At 34.4% G+C, this 17,821-nt stretch overlaps 2 protein-coding genes across 3 annotated transcripts in view; one reads left to right on the top strand and one right to left on the bottom strand.

Moving 5' to 3' along the window:
- The window catches only part of LOC105666045 (glycine-rich cell wall structural protein 1.0), a 98,649-nt gene that overhangs the window by 50,461 nt on the left and 30,367 nt on the right, over positions 1 to 17,821 (top strand). The gene's annotated exons all lie outside the window — the stretch shown is intronic.
- Positions 1 to 17,821, bottom strand: part of LOC100649216 (breast cancer type 1 susceptibility protein homolog) — a 43,229-nt gene that overhangs the window by 7,314 nt on the left and 18,094 nt on the right. The window lies entirely within an intron of this gene.

Here is a 17,821-nt window from a genome sequence, read left to right as displayed (position 1 = left end):
CCTTCACTTCTGTACCGCTCTTTTCAAATCTAATCTGTAGGAATGCTTCTTAACATTCGCTATGCCAATGGAATATTATAAAATATATCCGAAAGTAACATAAAACGAACGCAATTACTTTTGGATAGAGGTAACAGAGAAAGGTAATTAAACTATCAAAAGATGTTCTTCGATTCTTGTATTGCGAAAAATGGAAGAAGAAATATTAAAATTGCGAAAGAAGAAATGAAAAATTGGAATAAAAATGTTGCCAAATTTCCCAGCTAACAAAGAACCTTTACATTTATTCTATTCGCAATTCTACCAGATCATCTTAAACGTTTCACAAAGAATTTTAATACTCGCTTCTAAAAGCACAAATACGATACAAATTGCAGTCGCAATTATTTTAAACCTTTTTAAATCCATCGCGAAGAGTTACTATAATTAATGTTGAATAGCTGATCGCTATTTTTTCTAATTATTTCAAATCCCCCACAGTCGATGCTAATCACTTATTTCCGCAAACACGCAAACCCGAATTCCGATCACGATCGTGCAGCGATAGGATCCTGTAGAGCGAGTGAAAAATGTTTGGCTCAGAATGATTGATATGGGAATGATGAGCTCGTGGTCTATGAAGTTACACCTCTGAGAGAAGAGTGTTTGGTGTAATTGAGAAAGATCATGTTAACACAAAATTTCGTCTGAGTTTACCTCAAGTCTTTCGTAAATATTATTATGTCAAGTGAAAGAAATATTTAGACTAAAAAAAAAAAAAAAAAAAGGAAAAGAAAGATAGAAGAATGAAGAAAGAGGGAATAAGAGTGAGCAAAGATGAACTCTTACGAAGTATGTATGCGTGGAATAGTTAATGAAGAATTATTGCTGCATTTAATAGTTGAGAATACGTAATGAGGGAAGAGAAAGGAAAGCTTTTGAGGAAATTGAAAGTGGACAATGCACAACGTTTGTACACAACATTTGGTTTAAATTATTTTAAATATTCCCCAAGATATTCGTATTCTTAAAAGCTAAAGGCAAAATCTAATCAGAATTATTGCACATTTTCTGCATTGCTTTTTATTTTACCTCGGTTTATCACAATACTTGTTCCCTTTATCTAAATTCTTCGTACATCCAAAGTTTTCCAATTCCTTGCTTCTGTTCTTATTTTGTCACGATCTACCACGAGTTCTCCTTCTTTTATTGAAATCGCTCCACATTTCCTATGCTTCCCATTTCTTTTATCAAAATTCCATTTTTGTCTTTCATCATTTATAGTTGCAGTAATTTTATTCATTCTTCCGTTCAAATTGTTCCATACCTTTTGTACTTCCATTTATTTTATCGCAAATTCGTTCTTTTTTCATTTATAATCGCATCAATTGCTTGCATAGTTTACCATAAGTATATATAATTCTAACTATAGTACCTACTCATTCATAGCAATTTATGTAATTTCGTAGTTCCTGTATCGATTTCTGATCTTTCTCTCGCCCAAGTTCTTCGTTCCTCTTTACTTTATCACAATTTATTGTAATTTCTTTTCCTCTTACAAATTTTCCCCGTTCATTTTTCTTTTATATTCCGTCACAAGTTATACTTCTCGATAAATCAAATAATATTTCAAATTCATACCAATCATAATAAACGAACACATCGAATCACAATCCCGCTAGACTCACTCAGTTATCAGCAACAATATTTGGCTTAAAGAAAAACATTTTACTGATTTAACAACACCCCAAACAATCTTGTAACTGTGTGTAGACACAGGGACAAAGTTTTCGTGTCTGTTCAGTGGAAATTGGCGAAATGATACCGAACTTATCCGAAACTCGACTCACGTAAATCTGGAGGCACACATGGTAGAATAGCGAGTCACGTTGCAGCGAAGACTTCGATAATACCATCCGGTCTCATCATCGATTCTAGACACCGTGAAGCATATAAAGAGATTTCGTTCGAGCCTTTGACGTTGCACGTCCTTCCAAAACTCACGTGCTAAGAAGTTTATGATTATTTGTATTATTATCGTTCTGTAAATCGACCTCCTTTGACGCTATTACGAATAGATGGACAAATTCTTGAATGTTAGACAAAAATTTGTATTCTGTTATCTTTGAAAAGATGAAAGGATGAGGCTACTGAACATTTTCAGCACCAAATTAGAACGATTATTTTACTAATTCAATTTTAAGTTATAATTCAAATTTTTTTAGAATTACGTACGTGGACTTTTTCCAAGGTAATAACATTTTATTTTCATTTTTCCACTCTATTTCATCTTAAGGAATTATTAGTTGGCCAATCACGGCTTTTTTCATATATTTAATGGCATATATGGACGATGATCTTCATATGATTTTTCGTTCCGGAGAATAAGAAGAAGTCGAATCTTCTTTGTAACTGAATTCGAATAATTTAACGCGAAAGAGAAGTTAAAATTGTGATTAATCGATTTTGTATTAATTGCGCTAATTAAGATGTGATGTAACAAGAATATTGTAAAAATATAGTAAGATACCTATGTCTGAAAATAACTTCTAACTTTTAACTCTGCAAACGATTAATTAAAAGGATATTTGTACTTCAACTTCTGTTACCTCTGACTTCTCTAACTTTTATTTTCAATCATTTTAACTTTTGTAAAATTTAGTACATGAAAACCTAGAGAAATGTAAACGTGTAATAAAATGTAGAATTTTTCTTTGTGTCTGTTCGTTCGTTTTAAAAGCACATTTAAAAACATGACCTCAGTTTTGGATCATTCTGTATCTTGCGTGACGAGACATTTAAGAAAGAAAAAGGACTCTCTTCAGCTTAGAGAATGAATCTTTAAGAATTCTTCTGTGCTCGACTTTCGAGAATTTCTTCTCCGCTCTTTAACGAACTTTGCTCCAAGCTTAGAGAATCGTGTTAGACTTTGCAAAAAGAATCTTTGGATCTCTCTGGATGTTTAAGAATTCCCCTTTTCTTAACATTTGCATGATTTTGTCTGGACTCTGTGATGGATTTTTATGCGGATTTAAGAAAGTAGAGAGGCTCTATAATAAACTTAGAAAGCTGGATTGTGAAAAAAAAAGAGGGATGTTCCTTGCTGGAGCTTTAAAGAATTCTTTGTTCTTACGCTTTCGAGAGTTTTCTCTGGAATTAAGAAACTTCACTGTAGTTAAAGAAAGAATCATTCTTCTTAAATTTATAATCATTTCTACTCTCGTAGAATTTCCTCTGGTATTTGAAGAAGCGAATTTTTATTGTTGTACATCACGAAGAATTCTTTTTGGTAAAATTTCAAAAAATTTCCCCCGGATTCTTTAACAAATTTCTATAGATTAAAAAACTTTTTTAGGATATAGAAGAGACATATTCTCTGTTAAATAGTTAATAATCCTCCTTTTGCAATAATTTGTTATATAAGTAAAATAAATAAAACAACAGGCATTTTTCACAATAATTACTATAGGAGGTAAAAATGATTAAAAATTTCGAAGAATCGTTCTTTCGAATTTTTCGTCGAATATTCGCTATGCGTACGTTTGTCATTCGTATTTGTCGAACATTTAAGTCAGCCGGACTTAACTAAACTCCGAGCACACGGATAAACACTATAGCGGTCAATGTGTTTGCTCCGGCAGTTTGCGGTTGCACGGCAAACGAACCACGAAGCTCGTAGTGTCGTGTTGTTTAATCTCGATAATAAAAACCGTGCAAGATTCGTTAGCAATAAACGAATGTTGGAACAGATATGTAATACTCCATTGTTTGAATAGAGTGTGAATCCGTATAGGATTTTCAACGAAATATATTACCTTTCTAATTATAAAAAGTCACAGAAATAACATTATGTATCATGTTACATTATTTCCAAATATTTGTATATAGAAATTTATATACAAAAACATCAAAAATCAATGTAATTCCTTCATTAAAATCACCTTATTTCCTCCATTACTCTAAACATCTTACAACTATTAAATAAAACAAAACTAATTAACATTAAAACTATCTTATTCCCCTTATTATACTGGACAAAAATAAAATGAACTAAACACTACTCAACAACTACTAAAACCACTAAAAGCTCCAGAACTCGATGTAAATCCTTTTTCAATCCTTTCCAACAACTTTGAAACGCCTTGAAAATATAAATAAATCGTATTGAGTAGCCGCATTTCTTTAACCGATAACGGGAACAAAGCTTTCCAAAAAGATACAAAGGAAACATCAACGATAGGAAAAGACTGTGCCATTTTCACTATTCTCCCTATTCATCTCACCCCGTTTGTCGTTTCCATCCATTCATTCAACCCCCTAGCGATCTCTCGAGCATTTATTTGTTCTTCGCTTTCCCACCATCCGACGCTCCCTAATTTTTCCTCGGTTTACACGGTTCCTTTCGCCGGTCGATTTTCGTTCAACCCTCCATTCACCGCGAAACGCATCCCTCCGCAGCCCTCCACACCCTTTGTCCCTTTATCGTCCGACCGGTTACCGACTTCCTACAGCCTCTGGCAAAATTAACAATAGCCAGCTTTCCCCCCTCGCCCTGCTAATTTGCTGCGGATTTTTAACTGCAGCCCACTTGAAGCTCGCGGAAAAAGCCTCCCTGGCATTCTCCCTTCTATTCCATTGTCTCTCCCTCTTTCTCGGCCTCTCTGTATTCTCTCTTTCTTCTCTTATCTCCCTCTAACGTCTCTTGCCACTGCAACCGTGGCACGCGCTGCCTCGATGTTCTAAAGACAGGCCTACCTACCCCTAGACTCGATGCTCACGCTCTGATCTCGCCGTTTCGTCACTGTTATCGCGTCCGCCTGACGAGTCGTCGAAAAACACGAGCAATGATTACCTCCAGATCGAGGGAAAAAGTTTCGAGTGCCAGTTTATCCTCTACTTGGAAAGCGTATCACGGTGTTCCATGGGATCAAGTATGTGGGTATGTGTATTGAATATAGAGGGTGATGATGCGAGCAGCTTTTGCTGCTCGGTATTTTGGAGGCAGTCAATTTCATTAGCGAGCTCAATTGAGGGCTACTAAATGCTATTAAATAGCCCTCTTAGCCTTTATTTAGCCTTTTATTTTATTATATTATTATATTTTTTTTATTATTTTATCTAGCCTTTTATTCTGATATCTTACTTTATTTCTTCTTTTACTTGAATTGATAAGTTGTCTTTACTGTTTAACTCGTTGCCTTTATTGTAGGTTGGTTAGGTTTTGGTTAGGTTCGTAGGAACTGAATGATTAGTTATTATAACATATATATTTGAACAATTGGTTATTTCAGTATGCCAATCGAAAACGATATTTATTATCATATGGACTGGACAAATTATGAAATTTAATTATGTGTTTAGAAATTTACTGATAGTGAAAAGGGGTAGCAAAAGACAGACAAGTAATTATGTTAATCTTAACAAGCAGGTGAACACTCTATAGTAAAAGTAGGGCGATTAATGTGTAGAAAGAAATAGGAGAAGCTCGGGGGAGGAAAAAGATTGAAGGAAAAGTGGAAGGTATAAATGGTAGAAATAGAAGATTCTCTGCAAACGGTGAAATTGGCGTTGCTTTTTTGTAATCACGTTAATGCTTTTTGTTGGTACCAATTAGGTAGGTACAGATGGTTAACGAGTATCTTTTTTATCTCCAAGCTTTTCGATAGTGCTTTAAAATTGTTGATTCGAGGATGTAGTACATACACAAAATTTTAGAATTTATATTGCGTGTATATATTCGTATATTCTTCAGACGAGTAGTATAACCGTACGAAACAGTAGTACAATCGAGATCGTGGCAAAAATAATAAAACTGAAAATTTCTAATACAAAATTGACGAATGAAATGCTTATTATAAATGCTTAAGAATTTTTTTAGAAAAATGTTCTAATTAATACGAGAAACGTGGTAATGACTTTTTCGCAGTGGTATATTTGTAACACTTGTCAGACAAGTAGTACAGCTGACAGTACCACAACTTCAGCGGTACAAAAAGTCTAACTGAAAGTTTAACAGTCTATGTAGTACAATCACGATTTTTGTATCACAAATAGTAGAACGTATTTTCCATCTCTCTCTCTCTCTCTTTTTCTCTCCAGGAATTTTTATTAATAAAAGAGACACAATGATTTTCTTTTAGTGACGCATCTATGACTTTTGTCAGACAAATAGTACAGGAGACGGTTTAATGATGCAGGTAGAACAACCATGACTTCGTCCATGCAAGAAGCCTAAGTGAAAATTTAATAACGCAAGTAGCATAACCACGACTTCGTACGACGTACAAGTAGTCGAAATGGAAGATTTATCAAACACGTAACCTTACTATAACTTCGTCGTACTGGCGCACCAACGAAAAGTTTTATTACACACATATAAGTACAATGAAAACTTGTACTTATATAAAGTATGAAATTCGTACTTGTATATTTCTTGTCGAGATACTTTTCATGATTTTTCTTGGACAGACTGGTAACTCGTTTAAATCGTTATGAAACTTTATGATAGGAAAAACGTTCGTTATTCTAAATCGGATTTTAGAGACACTGGAAATATATTTTAATGACAAAAATGAAGAAGTCAACAGCGATGGAATGAACGAATCGTCAGATTGGTGAGAAATAAACACGAGTAACAAAGAATATTATATCGCAGACTAATTACATTTTAGTTAAAACAATTGATATCTTCCCATCCAAAAAATACTTTCACGTGACTAAAATACAAATTATGTTACACATTTTTAATTGACATATTACTGTGGAGATTTCCACTATTTCTAAATAATACACACCTCAAACTATGATCGATGAAACAGACAAAATAAATCTACACTACAGTGTCACAGAAACTGTCACTCCATATTGAATGAAATAATGCAAGTAACCCAATTACCATCCAAGTAGTATAAGTCAAGCATTATGATCATATCTGTAACATCGAAGTAGTACACACTTGAAACCGCGATTGTATGACGACTGCAGATAAATTTGATTTCGACGAAGTCGCAGAAATATCACTCCATTCAACCAAGTAGTCGATTATCCCCCAAGTGGTACAAGTCAAGCATTATGATAATCTCTGCAATTTTTAATTAGTACACACTTTCAATCGCGATTGTACGGAGAACGCAAATAAATCAGATTTCAAAGAAGTCACAGAAACATTATTTCGGTAGTTTACAATTTTTTCCAAGCAGTTTACATTACAAGTAGTACGAGTAACCCGATCATCATTCAAATAGTATAAGTCGAGCATTATAGAAGCTTCCATGATTTCTACGTAACGCGTGCTTGAAGCCACAATCGAACAAACAACACAAGCAAAATCTGACCTTAGAAACCTCACGGAAATCATTTCTTCGGTCAACCAAATACTCGAACTGATTCAATCATCGTCCAAGTAGTATAAGTCCATCTATAATCAGATTTAAATAAGGACAGGCTTGGCGCCAGAAAGAAAACACAGCAACGAAGGAAAAAGACATTGGCTCTTTGGCCAGGATAGGAGAATCTCGAGGAAATTAACATATCAAAGGCTGGAAAACTATTCGACTGGAAGACTCGCGTCCGCGGACCAGTTGTTTGCCGAACATTAATGTGATTTCTCTTTGCCGAGTTGAAACGACGTAATTGAAGAGGATGTCGGTCGAATGTTTCTCTCTGTTCGCTTCTAATAAGCCCCGCAAGGCGACAGCTACAAATCATATTTCCATCTCATTTCCCGTATTCGTGTCAAGCGTTCTTCTTCAAGGCTTGAGACCTCGTGTCTCGTCGACCGTCCAAACAGACTCGGGGTAAATGTTTCTCGAGCGATGCCAGCTACCAGCAGAGCAAGGGTCTGAAGCGTTCGATGGAAAAACACAAAGCTCTGGAGAAGCTTCCATCGCTTTTTAGTAATTCTTCCCTTCTTTGTTCCTTATTCGATGGATTTGACGATGGTTGACGAAGATAGGAGGTTTCGTGAAACAAAAATGCTTGGATAGATGTGTCGCGATCGTTACCTTGAAATTATAAAGACAACTATGACGAGAATGAAGTATAGTGGTGGATCATTGTAGAAGAAAATTGTCCGAAATGTTGCGTACATTTAAACCACTCAGAAATCAAATTGATCCACTTTATCTTTGTGGACCCTTCAATTTCAGTGTCTAGAAATATAGTCGGCGTTCATAAATATGTAATCAGCGTTCGATTTTTCGACAAATCTATAACTCACTTCCATGACTTTATTTGCTGAAATGAGGTTGTCTAAATAATCGTAAATCCCAATGTGAATTTTAAAGAATAATGTTTATAGCGTCGTCGCTCTTTATATTTCTTTATGCATAGAGCTTTCCTGCGTCGTCTTCTAAGCAACGATACTTGTGGTTAATGACATTGAGAAATCGCTAGGGTTTGAACCAATTAATTTTCTGGCAGGACAAAACAGTCTATAAAAATTCTGCTACTTTATAAAATTACTTTACTGAAATCACCTCGACCCGACCAAAAATTCCACATAAATCAAGTTCAAATAAAAATTCCATTTCGTGAAACAAAATTCCATTTCATGTAGTGTCACGAAGGAATCCTAAACAAGACATTGAATGAATGAAGAAAGTTGTCGATGTCGATCAACAGAAACACCCTCGACACAGACAAAAATCCTGCATTTTCCATCTGGTGGCGCGTGAATCTTTAAAATCAGAACTCGGTGCGAGGATCCGCGAGGAGAACGTGAAACAGGCAGCTGGTAAAAACCTTCCGATTCAAATCGATTTAAAGTAGAAAAACTGTCGAAGGCCGAGGGGGCACGTCTGTAATAACGAAACTCTCGTTTTGCTGTTTATTACGTATTGTTCGTCTCGACGAGCTTTTTTCACCGCGTTGCGTGCTTTTTTATTTTCTTTCCGGTTCTTCCGTCAATTAAACGAAACAACGCGACGTACGCCATGTTACCACGAATAAACTTGTCCCAATGGATACAGTTCCTTCATTCTGTGATGAAGCCAGGCTTTGGTTTTAGAGTTAGTTGGGTGAACGAGTGGTTGCAGATGTTTAATAGTTCTTTTTCAATTCTTTTTTTTTTTTGTTGTATTTTGATGAAAACTTTTCGATGTTTATTTTGAAAGAAAAAATTGGTTCTTTCCAAGGAGGTCTTGCTTCTTTATTAAATGAAGGTAAAGTGGTTTGAGTTTAATCTAAGCTCGAGTAAACGCTTTCGCACGAAGCCCGCAAGTGTTTGTTAATTTTAGGATGGCTTTGCCAAACCTAACGTATACCTAATGAAGTTATTCTTAATTAGATGAGATGGGCGATATATGTGGATTAGTAGACAACGTAGAATTTGATTTTCTCTGGACTGAGAATTTTATAGTAGTCTCTCGTAGAACAGAGATTAAAGTTCTTCATCTCTTTCTTTTCTTCTTATTCTTCGTGCTTTGCTGTCTTCCATTCATCTACTTGTATCAATTTATTTATTCGAATATCCTTTATTTCCAGTCGTTTAATTTAATCACTTACTTCGACCTTCTTCTATTCTTGTATCTTATGATAATATCTCTATATTTTTATTATCTCGCTAATGATTTTAAATTTACCGATATTCGTCTGTTATTATGCAGAAAATTGCTTATAGTTCGAACTATATGCCCCGTGTAATAAAAGCATTTTTTCGTCAGCTCCATAGTAATAAAAGTACTAAAAGTGTGAATGAATCTAAATCTACCGAACTAAATTCTACAAGCATCTTCCTCTTCTCGAAACTTGTCTCTACCCAGACAATGATTAGGAATATCTGTAGCGAAACTCTATAAAACGCGATTAATTGCAACGAAATGAGATTATAAGTCTCATAAAAGACTAATTTTCTTTTTTTACCAGATGCACACCGTAGGCTGTTCGTCACGAGAATGTGAGTTGATTCCTCGACAGAAATAATATTCGCGAAAATGAAATTCACAATTCACTTTGTAATGCCTCTAACGAGATTTCTCGCGATGAATAACCGTCACATTTCGTCCTTTCATTCCCCCTAATTCGCTTCCTGTCGTTTTTAAAGATCTTCAGTTATTTTTATAATTTCGCAGAGGATGGGTCGTTCCTTTGGAATTTATTCTCCACTCGCGATTCACAGGTTTCATCTTCTTTCCGATAACAGATAGCAAACTGTTTACGAAGCCATTCGCTATCTTTTTAAGTTCCTTTTCGAGCGAAACGTTCCTCCTACTACGAAACGTACGTGCCCGATTTATTATTCAACCGTATATTTCGTGTTATTTTTGATTCCATCATTAAGAATCAGGAAGTGGAAGTAATACGCAGAAATTGTATAAACGTGATATGTATGTTCGATAACGCTTTTAATCAATAATATGTTATATATTATTTTTGGATAACCCAGTTTCTTGCCACAATGAGTTAACTATAGTATTTCAATGAAATGAAATTATTACGATAAATTCAATGGCAATAGCTGTTTAAATATCAGCAGGTAGTCTGTAATTTTATTGAAAACAATAATATGTTATTTATTATTTTTGGATAACCCAGTTTCTTGCCACAGTGAGTTAACTATAGTATTTCAATGAAATGAAATTATTACGATAAATTCGATGGCAATAGCTGTTTAAATATCGGCAAGTAGCGTATAATTTTATTAAAAACAATAATATGTTATTTATTATTTTTGGATAACCCAGTTTCTTGCCACAGTGAGTTAACTATAATATTTCAATGAAATGAAATTATTACGATAAATTCGATGCCAATAGCTGTTTAAATATCGACAAGTAGCGTATAATTTTATTAAAAACAATAGAAAGAATATCCTTCGATCATTAAAACTGTCCGAGAAATGCCGTGGCATTTGAAAGCTGCATGTTTCGTTTAATTAAAGAAAAAGTCTTACCGTGAAGGTATATCGTTATTTATAACAATATCTATAATTTATATTTACGAACTTCATAGCTGGAGGAAAATAATATTTTACAAATTTTTTAGTCATTCACGATATATATCAACTAGGCTGCTAAGTTTATAGGAAATTTAAAGCAAAAACTTACATAGTGCATAATACGCAAAAAATACATAAAATATCCAAGGTACGGTATTCTTTATAACGTTTAGTAGATAAAACAATTTACTACATATAAAGTTCCATCTTTTTAATTATACCTGCAAAAATACGAATTTGCATAAACATCCTCAGTTTGATCACGATAAATAAAATACAAAAAGAAATGATATTATTAAATTATATATTAATACTAATATTATTATGCGAATGATATTATCATATATGAAATAAAAGTATGGTAATTATTTTACGCTTATGGGGTAGCTATACACTGTCCACGTGGTTAATGTACACTTCTAGCGTACTGTTATTGTATTACGTATTTACCGTCCACATAGTTAATGCACACTTATGGCGCGCTGTTTAGTGGTGGTGTAATATCGACTGCTTCTAGTGTAACGAAAGGGTTGTAGGAGTTATACGTGGCTATTTGTCGGCCTCGTCTAATCCTCCATATGAGACCTCTTTCATAACCAAACTAGAATGGCTCCAAACAATTTAAATATTACGTTATTACGTAATAAATATTTCAACCAGCTACTCCCTATCAATATATATAATTTGACCTAAAGTTGAACATTTGTCATGAAGATAAGAACCTTCTGAATCGATGTACGAATAGAAATAATATGTTTTCTTAAAATCGCGTAAAATATGTGATATTTAATTTCAATAAAATTGTCAAAAGTGTTAGTGCCTATTTACATGTACATCGTTGTAAGTTTTCTTCTTTTACGGTTGGTATTCGTAAATAAAAATCATGCAAAACCCATGTTCCTGTATATATATTGAAACAGTGAAATATTTAAAAGAAGTTAAGAATATTATGAAACGGACGAATAAACAATACGAATTATATAAATTACGTAGAAGAAAAACAATTTTCCAATGTTTCAAGATTCTCGATTGACTAAGACGAGACACTGTTAGAAAGTTTAACACTCGACAGCATACAACAACTTAATTCGCCAATTAAAGCCTAAAAACGAAACAACATACTTAGGGTAAGACACGGAAGACACAGCTTGAGGAAAGGAAACTTGACTCGACAGACAAGATCTGCTTATTTTCAAAATGTGTAATAACGCTTCTCACATATGTCGCGATTCTAGCTTCACGAAGATTATATCTGGCGAGAGCACGTGCATGTATTATAGAACGAAGACGCGTATAAACGTTAGACTCGACGCGTACGTGGCTTCCGTTCCAATTTCTGTTTTCCAATTTCGTCGCACGATTTTTCCACGAAGCGTGTGCTGTGGTGCATTGCTCTAAATTAATTGAATCGCGCTAATAGAACAAGCAGCAGAGCAAGCACGGTTCACGGTGCTTAAAATCGATCCCGTTAACCGTGACACGCGCCAGCGATGTTATGTCAAAGATCACTCGTTGGACAACTGTTCGAGTGGCGAACACGTAGAATGATGGATGGAAAATAGAAGAAGAAAAAAAAAAATATATTGAAAAAATAGCGATATTTTTTCTTTCTGAACGAATGTTTTAAAAATGTTTTGGTCTTTTTCAGGCTTTCACAAGTGTTTTTGGCAAAGTAAAGCTCGTTTGCGACGCTGCATTGAATTTTTATTTTGTCAATTTTCTGTATTCTGAAATATTGTTCCATATGTATGGTAGATAATATGGTCGATGCGCGAGTATTGTTAACACTGTTATTCAGTGTTTCAAATATCTTGTTTTCGAATTTTTAAGTACTTTATTCATGAAAAGCACAATGATAAAATACGAATAAGCTGAATATTAGGATCAAATATTTATCAGATCACTATCTATATTTTGACGATATGTAGTCAACTATAATTTTCATTTTGCGTACATGTATGCAATTTTTCTTAGCGCTAATGAAATTTTAAAATTTGAAATTTCGTGCAACGCACATTGCCATATATTCGCAGGAGATTTTTGTAAGTATTCGAATACTTTCACGTATCACTGGATGTAAATTTTATCTCAAAATAAAGATATTATATTCTGATATTTTATCATATACGTACGATAATGCCGTGCAACAATTATCTTTCGTCGTTTTGATAACGCTCTTCGAGATAAAATTGTGTTCAACGTGCTAACACTAACACACTAATTGCTCTAATGCTTGTTTATCGTCGGAGTAAACGAAATTGATCATTTGCGTTTATCAACGATATCTAATACCTTGAAAATCGTACTGAAAATAACGTTTATGGTAATCAAGGTTAATGGGATTAACTGTAGCACGGTGCTCATAGTCAGCTGGTAAGCTTATAATTGACGCTCTGGATTGAATTATGAAGACTCCTAAACTGGTTTCCAACTTTCGGTCGCAGTACAAACGATCGTATAATTTTCGAATAACGAATTTTCAATTATCGTGTCATTGTTGGCAAATGGATCACAGGAGAGAAACACGACAAGCACACTGTTGCTGATTTTCTGATTTTAATGTCAACTCGTGATTAAACAGAGTGGATTTTATTATGACATAACCGGAAACGAAAACAACCTGTTCGTTTCAGGGACGTGGGTCTTTTAAAAATAACTGATAAATTGAACAATTTATTTCAAGTCGTTGAAAGTTATGTGAAAGCCGACGAAATTATTACGACGACCAACGTTTTGAAAATGTTGGAAAGCGCGCAATAAAATGAAAAGTACGGAAAGCGATGACGATTTATATGTTTTTTTAATTTAAGCCATTTGTTTCTTGAGAAATGATCAATTACGTGTATAATTATAATATAGCGAAATTAGAAAACCGACAAAAGTGGAAGTTTGTTTCCCAATTGCAAACAGACCCAAATAATCATAAACAAAATTCCTACAGTACAATAACTCATCATTAATATAACTCTTAAATAACGACGTCATTGATCACTCAATGATTCATCCGAAATGATCTTCGCGTCACAAATCATCTCTCTATCCTCGTTATCGCTCTTTCTAACTACTTCCCCCCAAAAACTACATTCTTTGTTCGTAGTCGTTTCTCGAATTCCAGCCATCTATTTCGAAACTATTACACAGTCGTTAGCACAACGAGAAAGAAGGTGCACGAACGACCAGCTTCAATCTTTCCGATTCAGCACACGTAATTGTAATCCGTTGAAAGGAAACACGACCTGTTCCACGAAACGAGGAGACTCGACGCCATGATGAGCAGAATGGGTCTCTGTTAACTGTAATCTCGTTCAATAGTAATTTACAACCGATTTCTCGGGCACAAGGACCGATAGCCGTAAGTTAGACGAACGTGTTGGTAGGTGACGAACAGTAGAACTATGTCGAAGAGTGAACGATTGTAAAACTATAAATCAGCTCGAAATTGATTTAACAATCTCAGTAAGCCACTTATTTCATTTCCACCAGTTTCTTTTTCCTTTCTGAGGATTTTTGGGAGACTACAGAGACTCTAGATTTTTACAGGACACGTACACATTTTCATTTTTCTCTACCATAATTTCAATTTCACATTTCTGTTCGAAAGTCTTATCGCTAGCATGTCTCTTGCTCTTAACCTCATTAACAGTAAAGTAACGAAATACTGTGCGATGCAACATTATGAAAAAACGGAAATAGGGTTATAAAAAATATATTAAAATAACGGATATACTAAAATATCTATTAGTCTGCGAGAAGGATGTTTCTTTCTTATTGGTTATTAATGATAGAAACACAATATTTAATGGTTTTCTGAAAAAGACATGATGCAGTTAAATTCTTAATCAGTTTTACCATTTACTATAATCACTTGATAATTAAGTTCAATAATATTAGCAAGTTGATAAAAAATGTCCAATACAAAAGTTACTAATATTCGTATTTCATATACATACACAAGTAACAATTTTTCAAACTTTTTATTATTACTCACTATACCGTAGCTTTAAGGTAAACGTATTCGTCAGTCATCTTCAACGTTTGCCTGTACGTTCTGTGCAAAGACAGATACGATCGCCAAAGTCATTAAGCGACACTACACGTGTTAATTCCAAAGACACAGTGTCGCTAGTCAGCCATCAGATTAAAAGATTCATTTCATTGAATTCGCTACCCACGCTACTAACGAATCCCTTATTTTCCCCGAACGTACCCCCTTAGGATCTACTGGCCTCGAAGCCTCAGCTGGTTATTTATTCAAGAATCGCTTACACGATTTCGCACTCGGCAGTTAATTGCTCCCGTTTCCCATTCGCATACGCAAGCGTATTTTCTCCGCTTCGACAGTCCGGTCGTTGCCTTGTTTTAACGCGGTTTAACTGACCTGGTCGCGCGGTATTTCGTCTGCCATTAATTCCTGATTATCGTTTCATTCTGCTGATTGCGATCAAATTAAGTGCGCGACCATTTTCCATCCCCAAATGACCGCATTGTGACACGCGTCGATCAAGTAGAATTGGCACGTCGCGCGTCAGACCGATCCGTCCACTCGTTGATGCATATCACTCGACTGTTGTCGTCGAAGGAACCTGGTCACAGGTGAAAGCGCGGTTGTAGCATAGAAAAGGAAATTATAAGTGTGAGGTTCCGATCGTCGATTGATGTCTTAATCGTTGAAAGGATTATTACGATGTTTCGGGGAGAATACTTATTATCGGAGAAGATGGCAGCTATCGTTGTGTCATATAAGGAGCTGTGGTTTGTGTAAGAGAGAATTGTAAGAGACACGCGTAGAATTTGGACGTTTCGGTATTTTAATCGTAATTTAAAGAAGCATTAAGCCAATTAAGAGGAGTTTATAGCTTTTATCATATAAACTTTGTTATTGGAGAAAGTACTGTAGTTATTATCGTGTAATTTTTGTAGGGTGTAAAAAGATGTTAGATGTGTGGATGTTGGATGTTTTTGTATTTTAATCATAGGTGAAAAAGTTAGTTATCCAGGAGTGATGTGTTATTTATTACAATAAATAGAAGAATTCAAAGTGTGAAATTTAGATTATTCGTTGTGTAAAAATTTTTGAACATTTTAACAGAGGATAATGTTCAGAAATAATTCTACAACCAATTCGTAACACAAAACGAGGTTGTAGTGTGAAACTTAAAATTATAAATTTAATGCTTATTGTCTACTAATACTTACTATTACTAATACGCTAATAATTACTGATACAAATAATACTTGGTTATGAAATATAGAGGAGAAGGACGAATGATGTGAGAAGGAACGACGAACAAAAGTTATAAGATTGGATATAGTTTTCAGGAATATTATGGTATGTTGGTATGTATGGTCAACTTGTACGTATATTTATAGCCTTCTATCGTAGATAAAGTTTGTGGTGTATGTATGATCTCATTCTGGGATACCTTCTACGTGACTTGATTCTTCCATGATACGAATCTCCTCTCAATTTTCTACAAGTCTATTTTTCAACTATATACCGGACTTGAAAATACAATTTTTTCGCATTCTAGCAATTCATTCTTTCGAATACGGACTGTTAAGCTACAATATCAGCTACAATATCAGAAACTTCTATATCCCAACTTTAGAACACTTCTCGGTGATTAAACCTTCTTCTACTTAGAAATTTCATAATAATGGAAAGAAATTAAACTCGGAAATCAAATTGCAATCTATATCTTTCAATCATTAGTAACAATGATCTATTACAGTTAAGAAATAAATGCTACACGATCTTATATGTTTCATTTAAATAAAAATGGCTTTCTCATAAGATGTACGAAGATTTGTATGTCTGACTGTTCATAGTTTCCAAGTTATTGATGATTAAAGGTCAAGTTATGATTAAAAATTAACTGTTGTCTTTGAATTCACTGACATAAAATACGACATCAAATTTGCACGTTCTTATAGAAACTTCTAGTACAAATATTAATTATATCACTGATTTTACTAACGTATTTACGTTATTAAAGTTAATTTAGTACTAAACTTACATAGTCACGAGTTGTGAAATGAGGGACGAGGAAGATGTCAATAGAGTTTCCTTCGCAACTCTGTAACTTGGCGTTTTAAAAGACGTAACTGTTGACACTTTGTACAGTATCAAGATTGTACTCTTTAGAATATAAATAGACTTGATTCGTGCATACTGTACTCGTGTACACGGTACGCCGTACAATAGGGACATCCAATACTATGCACAATCGCGAGTGATTCGCAAACATTCATCGTATTCCGTACTACGATGGTAGAATAGCTGCCTTCCATTCGGTGAATAATTCGACAACCATTTCGAGCAACATTATGGCGATATTGAGCAGGCTTCGTACGAAACGATCATTAATATTCCAGTAGGATAACATAACGGACGATACTGAGAATTCTAAACGTTCGAGTAATCGAAAGAAGTTCGCAGAAGCTTGCAATCTGAAAGTACAACTGCATGTCACTGTACGAAATGAGATTCGATTTTTACTGCGTTAGTGAATGCTATTAACATTCGAAAACTCGGACATATAAAATTATTTCGAGATAATCTAAAATATGCAGATGCACGTAGACTCTTTCATCGATTCATTTTCAATAGCTTGCTCGATAAAAATGAATCGTAATAACAGGATTTCTATTGCACAGCCTCTGTACTAAATGCGATTAAGTAAAATACAATTTTATTAATACCGGAGAATATTCAATTTATACACATTTTAAATTCGCTTTATATACGTTTGAAATTCTAGAATTTCTAGAATAGACGTTCCTAAATTTCTGAGAGAATTTTTTATTCTTAGAAAAAGAGATAAACGAAAGGTATGATCGAATATCGTGCAGAAAAGTACATTTCAGTTATTCTTGCCATGGGAAGAACGTGTATTTTAACGGTAA

The sequence above is a fragment of the Bombus terrestris genome, chromosome 9 (genome assembly GCF_910591885.1).
Source record: "Bombus terrestris chromosome 9, iyBomTerr1.2, whole genome shotgun sequence".
NCBI classification, from domain to species: Eukaryota; Metazoa; Arthropoda; class Insecta; order Hymenoptera; family Apidae; genus Bombus; species Bombus terrestris.
Note: the sequence above shows the minus strand (reverse complement) of the source record. Positions and strands in the feature narration are given on the sequence as shown.